Genomic DNA, 18063 nt, shown 5'->3' on the forward strand with positions numbered 1-18063 from the left:
AATCAAGCTTCACAGTTTCCTCCAACATGAGAACTATTGTGAAATATCAGATGAAATGTTCTACTATCTGTATTTCTGTTAAATTTTGTTTCATCTCTATGTCATAACTACATTCAGAAACATTTGTAATTTCTTATAGTAATAAAGTTATTGAACATCAGCCCAAGCAGTATGTGAGACTTTTTTTTCTGGAACTACAGAATATATACCTCACCGTCACTACTTCAAAGGTTATGCATATTTCAGATGAGATGTTTTACCAAACTACTTTTCAGCTAAGAATGGATTAATAGTTTAAATAAAATGCATCTTGATTTTATCCCAAGTTTGAACCCAATTAGTTTCTTGAAGTAATGTAGTATAGTTCAGTTATCTATTTCTCTGTCTGTCTCTCCATATCTTTTGCAGAAAATTCAGGAAACTGAGGCACATGACAACCGAGGCAAAGAGGAAAAAAAACAATCAGCCAAAACTGAACTTCAAATTACTTCTTTAAGTATGTCACAACCAGTAATATTTATCTGTAAGTGGAGAGTTCTTGAAAACTTCTAAATGCTTAGATAATCTGTGTTATATTTTCATGTAACAATGGCAGTTTGTGCTGTTTTCATAACTGACAATGGTAGACAGCTTTTCATTTTTATCAAGAACACTTCCACATATTGTTAACAGAATAACTGAGAACAATAAGAATCTCTTTCTCTTAGAGTCAAGGTGATTATTTTTTTTCTACAATAAATTGTGCAAAATAATTGAATGAATATTTGTTTTTTCCTTGTATATGCAGAGTCTTCCTTGACATGTAGTCAATTTTGGCACTCACTTATGTCTAAACTAAGTAAACTCTTGTGGCAGTTACACCTGGGAAATACAAGTAGGCAAATAAGTTGCAGAATTCTTATGGAGTATGGACTTCTAATGAATGGTCATAGAATGCAGTGTGATCATAAAAGATGTTTTAGGATTGTTCACTTTTATATTCACTCAAAAACATCTTTTTAAATTAAGACATGATGCTACCTAAAGTAACACTCAATACTGTTAGAAACCATTTGAAAGTGATATGCAGATTTTTTCAAGTGTCAGAGTTCTAATTCCTATTGCATATGTTCTATAATAAAATATAAGTCCTCACAGTTGGAAATAAATGCACTTTTCCAAGTGAATGGCATATTTTTCTTCCACCCTTGAAAATTGGTTGCATAAACATTCTGGTAGCAGGCTAATGACATATGGCCTAAGCTAATTCCTTGGCTTTTTTGTTTGTTTATTTTTCGAGAAATAACTGAAATTCATTAGTTGAAATAAGAAGATTTGTTTATGTTATGTAAAAAATATTTTATATTTCTCCAAACATTGCTAACATGTTTATATCTGTTATAATCTGTAGTAAACTAACAGCAAATCTATCTTTGATTTTTTCAGTTTAAAGCAGGGCCATTTGCATAGTGTATGATTACTGCTTTCATAAATGAAAAAATGTATAACAGCTTCCACATGCATAGATGAACCACAATAATTTTTATCATTTGGATGATCTAGCTTGGGATTAATAAATCCATTTTGGAGGTTTAATTCTTCCTGTCTTAAGGGATGTACCCAAGAGAAGAGATGTGATCTAGGTTGCAGAATAAAATGCGAGAAAACAACATTTGGCAGCTTATATCTTTTGTGCTGGTAATCATAGTGTTAGTACCACTGGCAAGCCAGTTCCTCTCTGAAGTCCCTATAGTTATGTCATCTTCTAAACAGAAAGATGAAATGGCTTGCCAAATGACAAGTGGATCAATACCCTTTCTACAGCCTACAAAGCAGCATATCAACATCAAAAGTAGGATTATTCTTTGGAAAACATAGATTTATGCAGCATAAATGTCTACATTTCTGCTTGTCATTTAGATTCACCATATAGTCAATGGAGAGGAACAAGCACTTTATATCATTCATCTTGTCCTAATGCAGCTATTAAATGTAGGACAGAGGAATTGCACATTAGTTGTGCCTGTTTGTGAACACTGCCACTTAATTAAACTTAGACAAGTAGCTCATATATGTTTACATCACAAACACCTGAACTGCATTGAAAATGTCTCTAAAATCCTTGCCTCATATACCCCCAGACTACTACTTAATTAAAATTCCTTTATGTGCTTTTCTGATTTCAAAAAGACTTGCCTTAGGAGAAGGAAAGGTAGAATAATTGAGGGACCTCTTGCCCATGCAGTATTTGGAATATAATAACCAGCATTCTTGAAAAAAAATAAAAAATCTTATGAACTTTTTCAGGCATAGCAGCAAAGCAAAGATTGTCTGAAAAAAATATTGTACAGTAGTTTTATGGATGATAAGACAAATTAAATTGTCACGAAATTTAGATTTTGAAAAATACTTTCAGGGAAAATATTTTAATTAGGATTTTTCTAAACAAAAAGAGAAGACCATATTCCTTTCCAGTAATAGTTCTTTTGTTCATCTCCAGCCCAAACATTGCAGCTCTGTATTAATGCAGGCCAATTTGAAAAATGGAACTGACTAGTTTCCATTTGACTGAAATGAGAACAAGATCTAGCCCTAGGCAATAGGAGCATAACTAGCCAAAAACAAATGCCAATTTTAAATTTCATGAAGTGATTATTTGCTGTTAAAAAGTCAGTATTTCCCAACACATATAAGACAGTAATAGAATCTGAGCTCAAATGACCTTATGCTTACAAAGGAAATAGCTGCAATATATCAGCCAGTTCAGCGATCACTGGAAATTAGTCTCTATCAAATCTTCTGTGAATTAAAATAGTATAAATTAGTATAGCACTACTTTAAATTGGAGTAGTACCATAAACTTCAACAAACCTATATTATTCAGATCAACAGATATATGATTTACTAATTGTACAGTGATGGATCTGACTCATCAGATTTTCAGTTTGACTGATGAGTCTCTTTATGAGTATTCCTTTTCACATCACTCTAGTGTAACAGACCACTATAATAACTGTGAGCGAATGGTTGAGATGGGAAGAGAAGACGGGGAAAAAAGGGAAAAGAAGAAGAATATGCAAATTTTTGGTGCCAGCAAGCAGTAGCCACTGAATGAAGCCATCTAAAATGATTCCATAATAAATACGTCTGTATTATGAATGTGACTGAGTTTGTAGAAAAAACCTGATTATTACAGACACTGAGTAGCTTGTCTTTCAGTGAGTGGGAGAGAGAATTTTTTTTTAGATTAAAATTTCAGTTTAACAACTGAACACAATGAATATTCATGTAGAAAGCAAGAACTCAATGAAGATGAATTATCTACAGAAAATAATCAACCCATGAAACTCTGTTTGCTCTTGGTGCATAGGATGACCCAACAAATGTGTTTCCAATTATTTAACAGTTTAAGAAAGAACAGTGTAGATCTCAAGAATCTTTTAGCATCAGGAAATACAACTGTTTTTATGAACTGTGACTTTGTCATAACACTCACATGAACTCCTGACCTACTGTTAAACCACTGAATTACAGGAGAAATGCTTCCTCTAGAACTGCAAAATGAACACTGGTTTTGCAGCAAGTAACCAACCACATCCCAGATTTTTTAGGTGTTTTTCTGTATTTATGCAATACTGCCATTAATCTACAATGACTCTTGAGGACTGATTACGTAGACTTTAGACTGAACTGAGCACTAACAGTTTCTTTCATGATTTACCAACTTGCTTTCCAATTATTTATTCTAGCAGGATTGGTCCACTCATTAATATGTCTTTGACTTCCTTGTAGTTGCAGCTTCCTTTTTATGTATAGGATGTCATTTTTGTAGTTTTTAAAACCATCAGTTTCAAACTTAATGACTTATGTCTATTGTATAACTAGAAGCAAAGGACAGTTACACCAAAGTACATTTGCATGGTGGATTAACTGGCTGCTCTGTGTCCATCATGACACACTCTAAATTCCCCTTCTCAATAGAACAGAGCAAGAAAATATAACAAAAATACTCATGGGTCAAAATAAGTAGAGAGATTGCTTAACACATACCATGACAGGAAAAGAAGACTTGACTTGGAAAAGGTTAATTTAATTAAATTTCAATTAATTACAGGTTAGGACAGTAAGAAATAAAAGCAAAACTCCCTCTCTTCCCGGATTCAGCTTCTCTCCTGATGCTTTGACTTCCTTCCTCTGAGTGGCACAAAGGTACAGGGGCTGGGAGTTGCACTCAATTTGTGACATTCCATCTCTGTTGTTGCTGCTTCCTCACACTCTTCCTGTACTCCAGAGTGTAGGTCCTCTCACAGAAGAAGTCATTCATTAACTGCTCCAGAATGGGTCTTCTCCACTGGTAGCAGTTCTTCAAGAACGCCTACAACACAGGTCTGCACCACAGGGTTCAATCCTTCAGGTACAGACTGCTCCACCACAGGTTCTCCATGGGACCTCAACATCTGTCTGCTCCTGTGTGTACTCTCCATAGTCTGTGGCTTGAGGTCATATCCACCTGCTGTTAAGTTGGGGTCCTCCATGGTCAGTAGTATGGATGAATTCTCTGATGTAGTACAACAAGGGCTGCAGAGGGTTTCTCTATAGGCTGCACAGGAATTTCTGCTCCAGTGCTTTGAGCACGTCCTCCCCCTTCATCACTGACCTTGGTGTGTAAAGAGTTTGAATGAATGACGCTGTTTCATGAATTTGACGCTGTTTGAGGTAGTCTAGAATCCAAAAGTGAAAAACCAGAGAAATATTATAATCTAGATCATGATTAAAATCACAGACAAGATTTTCTGGTTATTATACATAGAAAGATACATTTGTTTAGAAGGTACTGTCTATATGATTTCCTCATGACAGAGGATTATGAACAAACCATTTATTATAGGTAACTCTATATAAATCCTTGAACTGTAGTAAAAGTGGATCATTACATCACAGAATCACAGAATGATCCAGGTTGGAAGGGACCTCAAGGATCATGAAGCTCTAACCCCCCTGCCTGGCAGGTGCCACCCAGCTTCCACATTTACTAGATCAGGCTGCCCAGGGCCCTGTCCAACCTGGTCTTGAACACCTCCAAGGACGGGGCATCCACAACCTCCTTGGGCAGCCTGTTCCAGGACCTCACCACTCTCCTAGTAAATAACTTCCCCCTGACATCCAACCTAAATCTTCCCACTTTCAACTTAGAACCATTTCCCCTTGTCCTGCTATTTATCAGCCCTTTCAAAGAGTTTACTCCCCCCTCCTGGGAGTAAGTTCCCTTCAGGTATTGAAAGGCTGCAATGAGGTCACCCCGCAACCTTCTTTTCTCCAGCCTGAACAAGCCCAGCTCCCTCAGCCTGTCTTCATAGGGAAGGTGCTCCAGACCCCTGATCATCTTTGTGGCCCTCCTCGGGAACTTTTTCCAACAGCACTCTGTCTTTCTTGTACTGAGGGCTCCATACGTAAACACAGTACTCCACATGGGGCCTCACAAGAGCAGAGTAGAGAAGGATAATCACCTCCCTATCCCTGCTGGCCAGCTCTCTCCTGATGGAGCCCAGGATACCATTTGCCTTCCAAGTTTCATAGTTTCATAGTTTCGTGCGGGTTGGAAGGGACCTTAGAGATCATCGAGTCCAGCCCCCAGGATTCGAGCCTCTGTGTAGCAGAGCGACACTTCTACCACTTGCGCCACAGGGGGGATTCGAACTCCGGGCCCCAGTGTTGCAAGGCGGCGTCTTTAACCACTGCGCCACCGGGGCACACTGTGTTGCAAGAGCACTCTGCTGGCTCATGTTAGGTTTCTCATCCATCAGGACCCCCAGGTCCTTTTCTGCTGAGCTGCTCTCAAGGACTACTCCTCCCAGTCTGTACTGGTGCCTGGGGTTCTTCTGGCCCAAGTGCAAAACCTTGCACTTTGCCATGTTGAACCTCATTAGGTTCACCCAGGCCCACCTTTCAAGTCTGTCAAGGTCCCTCTGAATGGCATCCCTTCCTTCCTCCGTGTCAACTGCACCACTCAGCTTAGTGTCATCAGCAAACTTGATTGCATCATTGATGTCACTGATAAAGATGTTAAACAGCACTGGTCCCAAGACAGATCCCAGAGGGACACCGCTTATCACCGGCCTCCACGGGGACATGGAGCCACCCTCTGTCTGCGTCCTTTCAAGCAATTTCTTATCCATCAAGTGGTCCTCCCATCAAATCCACATACCTCCAGTTTGGAGATGAGGATGTGGTAATATGGAAATCATCGATATCCTAATCATCCTACTGTATGTATATTTATTTGTTGTAATAGTGTATATTTAGATCTATAGTTATATAGTTAGCTAACTATACATAGATTCATAGCCATAGAATCTTTTGTAATGGAGAGACTTTTTAAGAACCTAGTTCCAATAACCCTGCCATGGGCAAGGACAATTTCCATTAGGCCAGTTTGGTCAAAGCCCAATTACTAAACATTTCCAGGGATGAGATATCCACAGCTTCACCGGGAAACCTGTTCCAGTGCATAGATTTTCTTCCTAATACCTAATCTCTTTATCTCTTTTTTTTTTGTTGTTGTTGTTGTTGAAAACCATATGTTTTGCTACAGTCTCTGATCTCTATCCGTTTTTTAGATCCTATTTATTATGGCTTTTCAAATAGGCAAATAATAAAAAGAAACCAATGAAACAGACTGATTATATTTAGGCTACAATATAGAGCAAAATACTGAATATTCTCTTTTCTATTTTAAGATCATAGTTTGAATTTTGTTTTTTAATGTGTTTCTAGCTACTGTGTTACACTGTGAGCTGATAGCTACAGGTTTTCCTGGCTCATTCTGAATATAAGCACAGTGAAATGATATGTGCAGGGAACTAATCCTGAGACTGACATGCAGTGTAGAAGAACTTACAATTGTGTGGAATTATACAATTTATTTATTAATTTTATTTTACCCTTTTTTTTTTTTTTTTTTTCATTTTGCTTTTACTTTTACTTTTTAAAAAAAAATTTAAAACTTAAGTGAACTTGCATTTTTTCATGTATGGATTAGTATTGTACTTATTCAATTCTTTACATATCTATGTAAGATGACATTAATTCTTTGAAGATTTCTGCTTCTTTGGGAAGAAGTGAATTATAATACATCCATTAATGTAAAGAAGAAACTTAGAATGAAATGATTCAATTACCTGAACATTTATCATATGATGGGATGTAGCGTGTTTGTTTTTCAGAATCCTGGTATCAGCTTGCTGGACAATCATACATTCAAGATTCGATAATTTTATTTATTTGTTTGTTTATTTTCTGGAAAATAAGTATTTTGATATCTTTGGGGAAAAAAAAAAAATTCTTACCACCTTGTTACTCTTTGTACTATGTCTCCATTGACCCATCTAATTACGAAGGCATGTGAAAAAATACCTTTTAGTGTAATGATGATTGTATCTTAGAAATGCTGGCCAAGAATATTCCCTTTGATTTCAGTTCTTGAGGGGAATAGTGACAAGTTATTTTTCTAATAACCTGTGCTTTAAAGTAATGGAAGGTGAAGACTAAACGTTTATTCTATCGAAATGTCAAATCCATACCTATGCAGCTAAAGGTCTGACTTTCTGGTCACAGAAATGCTTAATCAGGTACGCATGTGAAAATAAAAGTCAGGCAGTTATCTACTTAACTTCAAGAGGGGAATGTACTTAAACAGAACTAATTGTGACCAGAACAGTGGACAGCATTCTTGCCATGCTCTTAGTAATGACTAGTTAAAACAATTTTAAATAAAAATTATGTAACTTGTTGTACTGCAGAAAGTTAGAAACACTTGGCAAGGAAGTGATTTATTTTTCACCCACATCTCTAATTTAAATTTTCTAATATAGAAGGAAATAAATAGCATGCAATGTAGGGAAAAAAATATCTAAATTCTCATAGAATGGATCTTTGACTGTTCTCACCTTCTGCCAGTCACACAGGCAGCAACAAACATTTTCAAAGCACTGAGATCCACAAATATACATAGCACTCCAACTACACTTCTGAGTTGTTCATACATGCACTATTTTTACATCAATGCCCACTTTTTGCATAGATTAGAGGCTTTGAGATCAGATCTAAGAGTCCCCTTTAACACTTCAAGTTTGAAGTAGAGAGTCTAGACTTTTCTGTAGCTGGTAAAAAAAACTAAAAAGAGAAAGGAAAATCCTCTTATGTCTTCTATTGCATCAATCATTACTCTTCTTTACTAGCTATTCCCTTCAGAATACTTTGAAACGAGATCTGTCTTTGGATTGTCCTACCTGCCACGGTTCAAACACCTTTCTAAAGAGTGGCAATAAAAAGCTCTAAGTGCAAACCTGGCAGAACAAGGAGTCATTAGACCCTTTAGATACTGTGAAGGTGGTGATAACGTAAGAACTTATATAGATAGATGAAAGGTTTGAAAAAACATAGTGTGATAGCAGAACTGAAGGAATTTATTCCCTGCATGCAAACATCTCTAAATTTAGAAATCTTTCATATGTGAAGGACTCAAAGGTGAACAGCAGTCACATAGTCAAAATTTGTCAGTGGACAAGGAATTGCATTTTTTATGTGTAAATCAAACACAGATACATCTAAACATGATTTGCAGATGTATCTATTTAAAATGCACTCAGAACTGATGATTTCTATGCACTCAGAGATGCTACTATGTTGTTTATTCATACATTTAAACTAAACTATATGCAATAAACATTAATCCCGCCATTTTTCAAAAGTTTAGGTAGTAAATGACGTATTACAGTGACTTAAAAGTAGTAAGTAAAAATGTATAGGACTTTGTGAGGTGTAATGGAAATGAATGTTTTAAAAAACTTTTTATATGCAAACTTTTTATTTATACTGCATCTGAAGAATTCGTGGAAAATCAGATAGGCCCTCTTAGGCAGTGGCAGTGGCTTTTATTTTTTTTCATTTTCCTGTAATACTGTTAACTTCAGATTATCTTGACAAGTTCAGCCCCAATTAAACGAAGATCTTTAAAGTGAACTATGACTTGTATTTTGATTTCCATGGACTCTCATTGGAGGGAGCAGAGTTTCCACGAGTCAACATGTTGCTGCCCCCTCTTGTCAATTTTTATATTTTGGGGAGCATAAACCATTCACTAGAGTGTTGCAGGGATGGACACCTGACAGATGATCTTTCTGTAAGCACTGTACCATCACTGTCTCGCTGTTTCAGTGAAATTAATTTATTATCTTTATTTCACAGAAAAGATCAATGTCTGTAATCTAGAAATATATTTTTAAACCAACAGTTAAAAGCCCCACAAGGTACTATCAGGAAAGTCTGACTGCAAAATCTTACTTTTGATATGTAAGAATTTTCATGGAAATACATCTTTTCCTTCTACCCCACCCCAAATTGCCTTTAGCTGCTGCTTTTTAAACACCATTCTTCTTCCCAATTTTATATCCAAATAATTCAAATTTCTTATTCACCATCATGCCCTCAATATCCTGTATCCTGGATTTAGAAATGTGCTCAGATGAACCTAACACAACAAAGACTGTAGAATCTGTAAACATAATATTAAATTTCTTACACATTATACACCAAAGTGGGTTTTCCTTACAACTTCTTTTTATGTTTATATATCAGCTGCTGTTGAGGCCTTTTATTACTCTAAATCCATCAAGCTGAAGGTCATAGTTTTATAGACCGTTGATGTCACTGCATTTTGCATTTGGTTTCGTGTTTGCTTGAAGATATAGTGAAGTCAAAAGGGCTTTTGGTTTCCTTGGGGATCTCCATGCTATTATGACCATGACCAGTCAAATGAAGATCCACATGACATTTCCTTGCAAATAATTTAATCTTCAAGATACTGATGTGAACTGTTTCATTCTGATATAATGTACTTCTTATTTTCATTTACTTTCAATTGTTCTGACAAATAAAAAGTTAATTTAAAAGGAAGTTAGTGTATGTAGTTGGACCTCAGAGAGAAGTATTTGCTTTGCAAGCTAAATTAATTTCTGACTTGGAGATAAATATTTTTTTCAGAATAGCACGGTGATGTGCTGTGCAGTCTAACATATGTAGTGTATTAATTCTGTTCATATATCTTACTTCAGTCTGAAAAAAAAAAGAGTATAACATAAAGAAAAATCTGTCAAATCTAAGTTATTTTCTGATTATAATTAACCATAACTATCAAGATAGAAAGAGAAAAACCAGTACTTTATGCAATACTCTTGCTTTAAATGTAAATCTGTGCAAAGTAAAATACTGAAAAATAAATATTTCAAATTGCAGTAACATCAGTTCACACTAGGATGTATCTGGAGGTGAGGACATGAGTTTGAGGAAAACTTTTTAGGTAGAAAAATTTTCTGTCAGGATCTACATTGGTGGAAACTGTAAAAAAAAAACAAAACCAACACATTGCTGTTGGGATTTAATTGATAGAGACAGCTGATCTTGGACTATTCTGATCTCTTAAAATTTAGGAAACTAATGAGACTGATGTTACACTTTTTCAGCTATGCAAGTTCTGCATAACTAAAACTCATAAAGACTGTATCAGCAATGTCATGGTTTTATGATTTTTGGTTACTGGTATACCACATTATAACATCATGTAGTGCACTGAGAGTTAAAGTTTTAATGCTCCAGTTCTGGGTACCTGTCTGGAAGAGGAAAGCTACATTCTCCAGGGAGCTTTGCAGTCAGAGAGGAGATATAACTCCTGGCAAGGTCATCTGATTGCTCTCTCTTCTCCTTTGCCTCTCCTCACTGTGCTGCCTGTCCCGACTGCACACATCACTTCAGTATTAGTGTAAGGCCTTCAGCTTTTCAGACAGTCTTTCATTATATTTGATTAACTAGCTTCAGTTCTAGTTATTTTAGTGTGTTATTTTGCCTTCCAATACCATATACAGTAAACTAGCTTGATTCTCCTGTTTTAGTTGATGCTGATTTTAATTATTTTGGGGTCCCCTGTTTCCTTTTTTTGAAGGTGTGGATTTTGCCACTAGGCTGAACCAGCCCATGAACCATTAACGAACTGTTTCCTGATAGTTCTGTTTCAGTCTAACAGTTCAGAACTGGTCACTAGAAGTGAAGAACCATACAACATACTTCCAGAGAGAAATAAAAAGTTAAAAAACAATATTCTAGTCATCTGAAGACTGAGTTTCTGCTTGGATTTTTTTTTTTTTTTTTTTTCTCCCTCTCAGCTTAAAGATGAAATATATATGCTGGAGTATTCAGTCAGTTATCCTCTGTACTGTATTGCAGAAAGCTAAGTACTAAGACTTTACACATATTTACTTAAGCTTTGAACTTCATGTTTTACCTGTATATATGCATAAATATGCAGAATTCATAAACAACAAGTTATCTGAAATTCAAATTTGATATGCCAGAGTTGATATCTTTAGCAAAACTATAGCACATGTATTCTGTTTATTTCTATAAAGATGGAGTTAGGAAAGTCAGAGTGCACATGGAGGGAAAATCATGAGGGGGATGTGAAGGACAAGAAATTCTACAAGTGTATCAATAGAAGGAAGTCCAGGAAAAACAGGCCCACTATTGAAGGAAGAAGGGGAATTTGTCGTAAAGAACATGAAAAATGCCATAGTTTTTAACATTTTTGGTGTACTGATGGACTGTTGGATGAATATGAGCTAGCAGTATGCCCAGGTGACAAGAAGGCCAATAAGTATCCTGTCTTGTATCAAGAATGGTGTGGTGAGCAGGACTAGGGAAGTAATCCTGACCTGTACTCAGCACTGGTGAGGCCTTCCCTCGAGGCACCTCAGTACAGAAAGGACATTGAGGTGCTGGAGCAGGTCCAAAGAAGGGCAACAAAGCTTGTGAAGGGCTTGAAGAATTTGCCCTATGAGGAGAGACTGAAGGAACTGGGGCTGTTTAGTTTGGGGAAAAGAAGGCTGAGGGGAGACCTTATTGCTCTCTTCCAATACCTGAAAGGTGCTTACAGTGAGAGCAGGGTTAGTCTCTTCTCACTGGTTGCAGGTGACAGGACAAGGGGAAATGGTCTCAAGTTGCACCAGGGAAGGTTTAGGTTGAATATCAGGAAGCACTTATTTACAGAAAGGGTTGCTAAGCAATGGAATAGGCTCCCCTGGGAGGTGGTTGAGTCACCATCCCTGGATGTGTTTAGAAACCATTTTCATGTGATGTTGAGGGACATTATTTAGTGGAGGGTTGTTAATTAGAGTAGTATGGTTGGGTCATGCTTGGACTTGATGATCTTTGAAGTCTTTTCCAACCTGATTCTCTGATTCTGTGATTTTATTTGCCTTTCTCTTTACTGTTTAGAACAATCTAAGAAGGAAGTAGAATGGTTCAGTTCTTCAAGTACCCTCAATGACCATAGAATTATCATAGAATCATAAAATGGTTTGCATTGGATGGGACCTTTAATATCACCTAGTCCCAAGCTCCCTGCTATAGGCAGGGACACCTGACTCTAGACATGTTGCTCAAAGCTCCATTCAGCCTGCCCTTGAATGTCTCCAGGATGGAAGCATCCACAGCCTTCAGGGCAACCTGTTCCAGTGTCTCACTACCCTAGCAGTAAAGAATTTCTTCCTAATATCTAGTCTAAACCTACCCTTTCCATTTCTCCTCTTCCTGTCTCTACCTGCCCTTACAAAAAGTCCCTCTCCAGTAGGCTCCCTTTCAGGAACTGGTAAGTCACTATAAGGCTCCCCCAGAGCCTTCTCTTTTCTGGGGTGAAGAGCCCCAACTCACTCAGTCTTGTCCTTTATCTGCTTCAGATAACATAGTCTAACTGTCTGTCCATCCCAGTGCTGAACTAAAGTTAAAGCACATTAATGAGGGCACTATCCAATTGCCTTTTTGTTGCCTGTATCCATGGATTACAGGCCCCTGAAGCCAAAGCAAAAGTCTAGACTTCATAGTAAGGAAAACTTACCCTTTGTGGAGAAGGACCTGTTTAGGAAGCGCTTAAACAACTTGAATGTACATGGGCACATTGTGATGGGATGATGAGATGTGCCCATGAATGTTGAGGGAGTTGGGTGATGTCATTTTGAAGCCCTTCCTGATTATCTCCGAAAGGGCATGGTGATGTGGTTTCTGAGGACAGAAAGAAAGAAGTAAATGTTACTCATATCTTCAAGGAAAGTACAGAAGATAGAGGAAACCTGAGGTTGTTCACCCCATCCTTGTAAAGGGGATGGAGCAACTAATAATGGAAATCAGTTCCAATCATATAAGAGACAAGAATGTGATCAGAAGTCAGCCTGAATTTCTAACAGTGATACTGTACATAAGCACCCTAGTTGTCTTGCACAATGAGATGATTAGCATGGCGGATGAGGAAAGATAAACCTTACCTTGACTTAAGTAAGGTGTTTTGTGAGGGCTGTCTGTCCAGCAACTTCCTTATAAATGAACTGAGAAAGAGGACAGTGAGGTAGACTGAAAACTGGCTGAAATATGAGGCCTGAGATTTGGAATCAGTGGCACAAGTTTAGCTGGAAGCCAGTTACTAGACACAAGTTCTAGGGTTTAATGTTGGAGGTAACACTGTTCAACCCCTTTATTTATGGCTCGAATGATAGGGCAGAGTTCATAGACAATGGAGAAGAGAGATGTGGACATAGTGGAGTAAACATAGCAAATGATCACAAAGGTATTAAGGGACTGGTGAATCTGTCATTTGACGAAAGACTGAATGAGCTAAGACTGTTAGACCCAGAGAAGAGAAAATCGAGGCAATTTTATTTATGCTTAAAAATGACTGATGGAATAGAAACAGGAAGAGGCAGACATGCTTTTCTCTGTAATGATCTGTGGAAGGCCTAGATGCCGTGGGAACAAATTAACATAAGTAAGAACATAAAATCACCCTGAAGATCAGAATTAAATATATATGTGTATATATATGTGTGTGTATGTGTGTATGCATGCATATATGTATTTCTTTGCTGTTACAGTGATCAGACACTGGAATGGATTTCTCAAAGAAATTGTAGAGGCTCTATGTCTGTTACTCAAAATCCAGTTCATAGTCCTGGACAAACTACTGTAACTGTGTTGGCTTGAAAACGGTGTTCTCAAGATATCTCTTCCAATTTCAGTGGCTCTGTGATTCTTCTGTAGTTTGTGAACTTCATTTTATATCAGTATCTTACATTAAATGCCCTATCTATCTCGCCCCCCCACATTTCATTAGCTTCCATAGGCTGGAAATAAATTCCTGCTTACCAGTAAGCAGATCTCTGTTACTGTGTTTAATTAATATGATCTCTGATGTGTTTTCAAAAACAATTTAAAAATAAAAATAAACTTTTGAATATTTTTCAATTGAGGCATTTAGACCTATAGTTAAAACAGAGCAATACAATTATGAAATACAAAGTAAACTTAACCCAGTGGTAGAAATCCTTATGTTTAAGATGTTAAGCAACTGTTGAATCTTATTCTATGACGTTCGTAAGCTGTTATTTTATTCCCCTAGCTGTTGGACCTGTGATATATTTGTATCACTTTGACCTGGGCTAATGATTAAAACATTTTTTTTATTTTCTAGAAAACACACTGTCATTATTCAATTCTCTAAGTAGTTTTGTTGATCTTGTTCATTATTTTGCATTAACATAATGAATAATAACTTCACATGTCATAAACAAAGGTCTGGATCATCAGCTTGAGAGTTGGCAGTGCTAGTGTTAAAAATTGGCTCTCATGCTCCATCACTAAGGCACAGAAAGCTTTCTCTCATAAACTATCCTCAGCTATAAAATATGGTGTTACATTTGCACTTCCATGAAAAATCCCTCTGGTCTTTCCTGAATCAATTGAACATGCAGTAGCAGGCAGAAAACCCCACACAACTATTAGATGATAATATACATCCCAAATGACAAATACGTATTAATATTAGTCTATTTAGCTATTTCACTGAATGACTGATGAATATTTAGTGAGTTAAATAAAATAATGATCTCTAATACCTCATATGGAAAAATAACCTATTAAGATTTTTAATGAGAGAACTTTTTACATTTCTTTGTCGTATTTGAGTAAAATGTAAACTTGTATGACAATATTGGAGAGTAATATAAGAAGTAATGGCAATTTGTCGTAAACATCTCTTATGGCTTATAAAAGCTTTTGCTAGTCAGTAGAGATGCCGATAAAAATATTCTAGCTTAATTGAATGCACTTCATGAAATAAAATAAATATCTTTGGGCAAGGTAAGCAAAATAATCTCAAGTCAGATTTTAATTGTGTACACCTAGCAAAAGATACTGCCAGACTGTTACCCCCTCTTTATTTATGGGTCAACATTATTCCAACATAATGAGTCAGTTACAATTACTTTTAAAGACACTGACATTAAATTAATGAAACAAGACTGAAATAGCCTATCATAGGAAAATATGTTATTAGTTAAAGAAGCACTCATAATTATTACTACAAAATTCTTTCTAGTTTTCAGTGGTTTTTTGTTTTGTTTTGTTTTGTTTTGTTTTTCATTTTTGTCCTAACAACAACCTACAGATAACATGGTAAGGGCAGAGAAAATTCTGGCAAACAGAGAATAAAACTCTAAAATAATTGCCACAACTAATTAGTGTTGCCAAGACTTTCATCCCTTTCACTGAGGTGTCTACTTAATTTATTGTAGATTGTTTGCAAACCATAGTGATCTATGAAGACAAAGCAAGGTCTAAAAGCAGTTATTTTCATGGAAAGTGAATTTTTTCCTGTTCCATTAATGTCAAAAGTCATTTCTTGTAACCATTTCTCCACACTGAAAGGAGAAATTCTTTCTCCTCTCATGACAGCAAGCAATGAACGCTCCATGTTATAGATATTGCTTCCAAATTCTAAGCTTGATTTTTATACGAACCGCAAGAAAAATATTCAAATCAGTAAAGGAATTCAACTGTTGCCAACATGGACTGGAAATCCAAAACTGATATACAAGTCTTCATCATGAATGCCGAAAACAAAGTCATCCAATGCATTCAAGACTGAGATTGGAGAAAGCTGAGTCCCCAGAGGCAACTAAAAAAATCTTATTGGCTTTTGGGGATTATTTCCAAAGATGAAAGTAGAGATTAAATTAACCCTATCTATTATAAAATTAATAATAAAGCAAACTGAGTAGAAAATATAGCTGGAAACATAGCACCTGAACCTATTAGTACACATGCTGGAAAAGCTTAACTGAAAAACTTGAAGGCTGATTATCTTCCTTCCCTGGGCCCTACTTCTTGTAGAGTAGCAACAGGAGATGAAAATTACAAAAAGAAGGTTCATAATTTGGATTGCATACAGTAACAAATAACACTTTCCACAGATATTTGCAACCTCTTTATATATTTACAGATCCATTAGAAAAAAAAATAAATATGAGAAAAAGTAAGATTAAAACCAAATATCTTTTGTCTTTATAGTCTGAAAGATTATTTTTTTATTTTTCCCTATTATATGAATGAGATTCCTTTGAAAACTGACTGTATGCAGTGATTTATCACAGGAATGCATTTCATGTACCTAATCTTACTCCTAGAATATTTAAGTCTTAAGAACACCGTGCTGATGCTGTGTATTGGAGTTCTTACATACTAGAGTGAATATCTTACAATGCAGAAAAATGCTAAAATATTGCATACACTCGGTGCCCAAGATAGAGATCTTTTGAGATGTGTATCTATTTTCAGGAGATGGTAGAAAGAGATGGAATTCAGCAGATGCTTAAATCCTGAAAAGACATCACAAATGGTACTTTTTCCTCAGCAGTGCTCCAGTGGTATATATCAGTTTGACAGTGAAAGGCCACTCTTATTCCCTCTGTAATAACCTAGGCAATGACACTTGCTCAGAATGTCAAGTTCTGGAAACTTGCTGTTAATTACAGTTCTTGCTATGATATTTCCAATTTTTTCAGCACTGGTAGTAGTTTTTGTCTGTTTCAGTATTGTACGGTAACTACTGAAAATTGACCCGCTATTTTATGCTCTGCCCCAGCACACAGCTCACACCTTTTAAAGTGACCTTTACGTTCAGTATAAGGCGCAAGATTATATAAATTACGACTCCCAGTGTATTATCAATCAAAAAGCTACTTGTCAAGCTGCTTTTTTGCTAACAACAGAAAAATCAGATCTATCCTCAGAGACTATAATCCTGTATAGGCGAATAAAATACCATGGGGTCTGTTCTCCTCTCAGTGCACATACGTAAATCTCATTCCTACTAACGTTAATGGGGAGTTTCATGCATGCATCTAGAGAAGAATAAATCTGCAACAGAGCGCACATGAATTCTTCCATTGTGAAATGGTTTAAGGAGACAAACGGGAAAACACTGCGTGGAAACAGCCTTGTAATCAATTCATTCAGTTTTACAAACAACTCTTGATGAACTTTTTCAGACTGAATGCTTATACATTTATGTTTTATGGATGTAGAATGCTTGTTGCTTAATACTAACAAGCACATATTAACTACAGCATGTTTCAGGTGAGTTTGCTGTCTATAGATCTCATATCATAGATTGATAGTGATACAATTCAAAAGCTTTTAAAGAATTCATATTAAATTAACCATGTACATGGATTTCGTATGTTCATATCTCAATAAGAATATTGTGGGAAATTTGATCTTTTCTAGTAAAATGTTAGCGTAATCTCTCCAGATTGGGAAGTAAAAGTAGTTGAACATAAAGTTAATTCCAGCACTTCCTTACATGCAGTCCCATTGGAAACTTTGGTTTCTATACACACAAAAGATGTGCGCCTCTATACATGTATGTGTGTATTTATATATGCATATAGAGAGAATATACAAATATACATTTATGAAAAAAATGTCAAAAACAATCTAGGGTACTATTTTGATACAACAATAAATAACAAAATGAGTGTAAAAAAAACTCTGAAAATTTCAAGGACAACTGGAAGATATCAAAAGAATAGAAATTGCAGAATTGATTTCAGTTCCTTTCCTTCCCCATTCAAATCCTGTAGATCTTTTTTCATTAAATTCAGTGGGATACGTAGGATTATAAAACAAAAATTAATTGAAGAATGTAAT

At 36.2% G+C, this 18063-nt stretch overlaps 1 long non-coding RNA gene across 1 annotated transcript in view; it reads right to left on the bottom strand.

The window, feature by feature from the left end:
- Positions 1–4048: 4048 nt before the first annotated feature.
- LOC116653512 (uncharacterized) overlaps positions 4049–18063 on the bottom strand; it is a 33329-nt gene continuing 19314 nt past the window's right edge. The window contains exons 2-3 of the long non-coding RNA XR_014948493.1: positions 12923–13086; positions 4049–4700 (exon numbers count right to left, since the gene is read on the bottom strand). This is a non-coding gene — a long non-coding RNA (uncharacterized LOC116653512). The remainder of the gene's footprint in view (positions 4701–12922; positions 13087–18063) is intronic.

The sequence above is a fragment of the Coturnix japonica genome, chromosome 1 (genome assembly GCF_054131305.1).
Source record: "Coturnix japonica strain WE chromosome 1, WE-NBRP24, whole genome shotgun sequence".
Taxonomy (NCBI): Eukaryota; Metazoa; Chordata; class Aves; order Galliformes; family Phasianidae; genus Coturnix; species Coturnix japonica.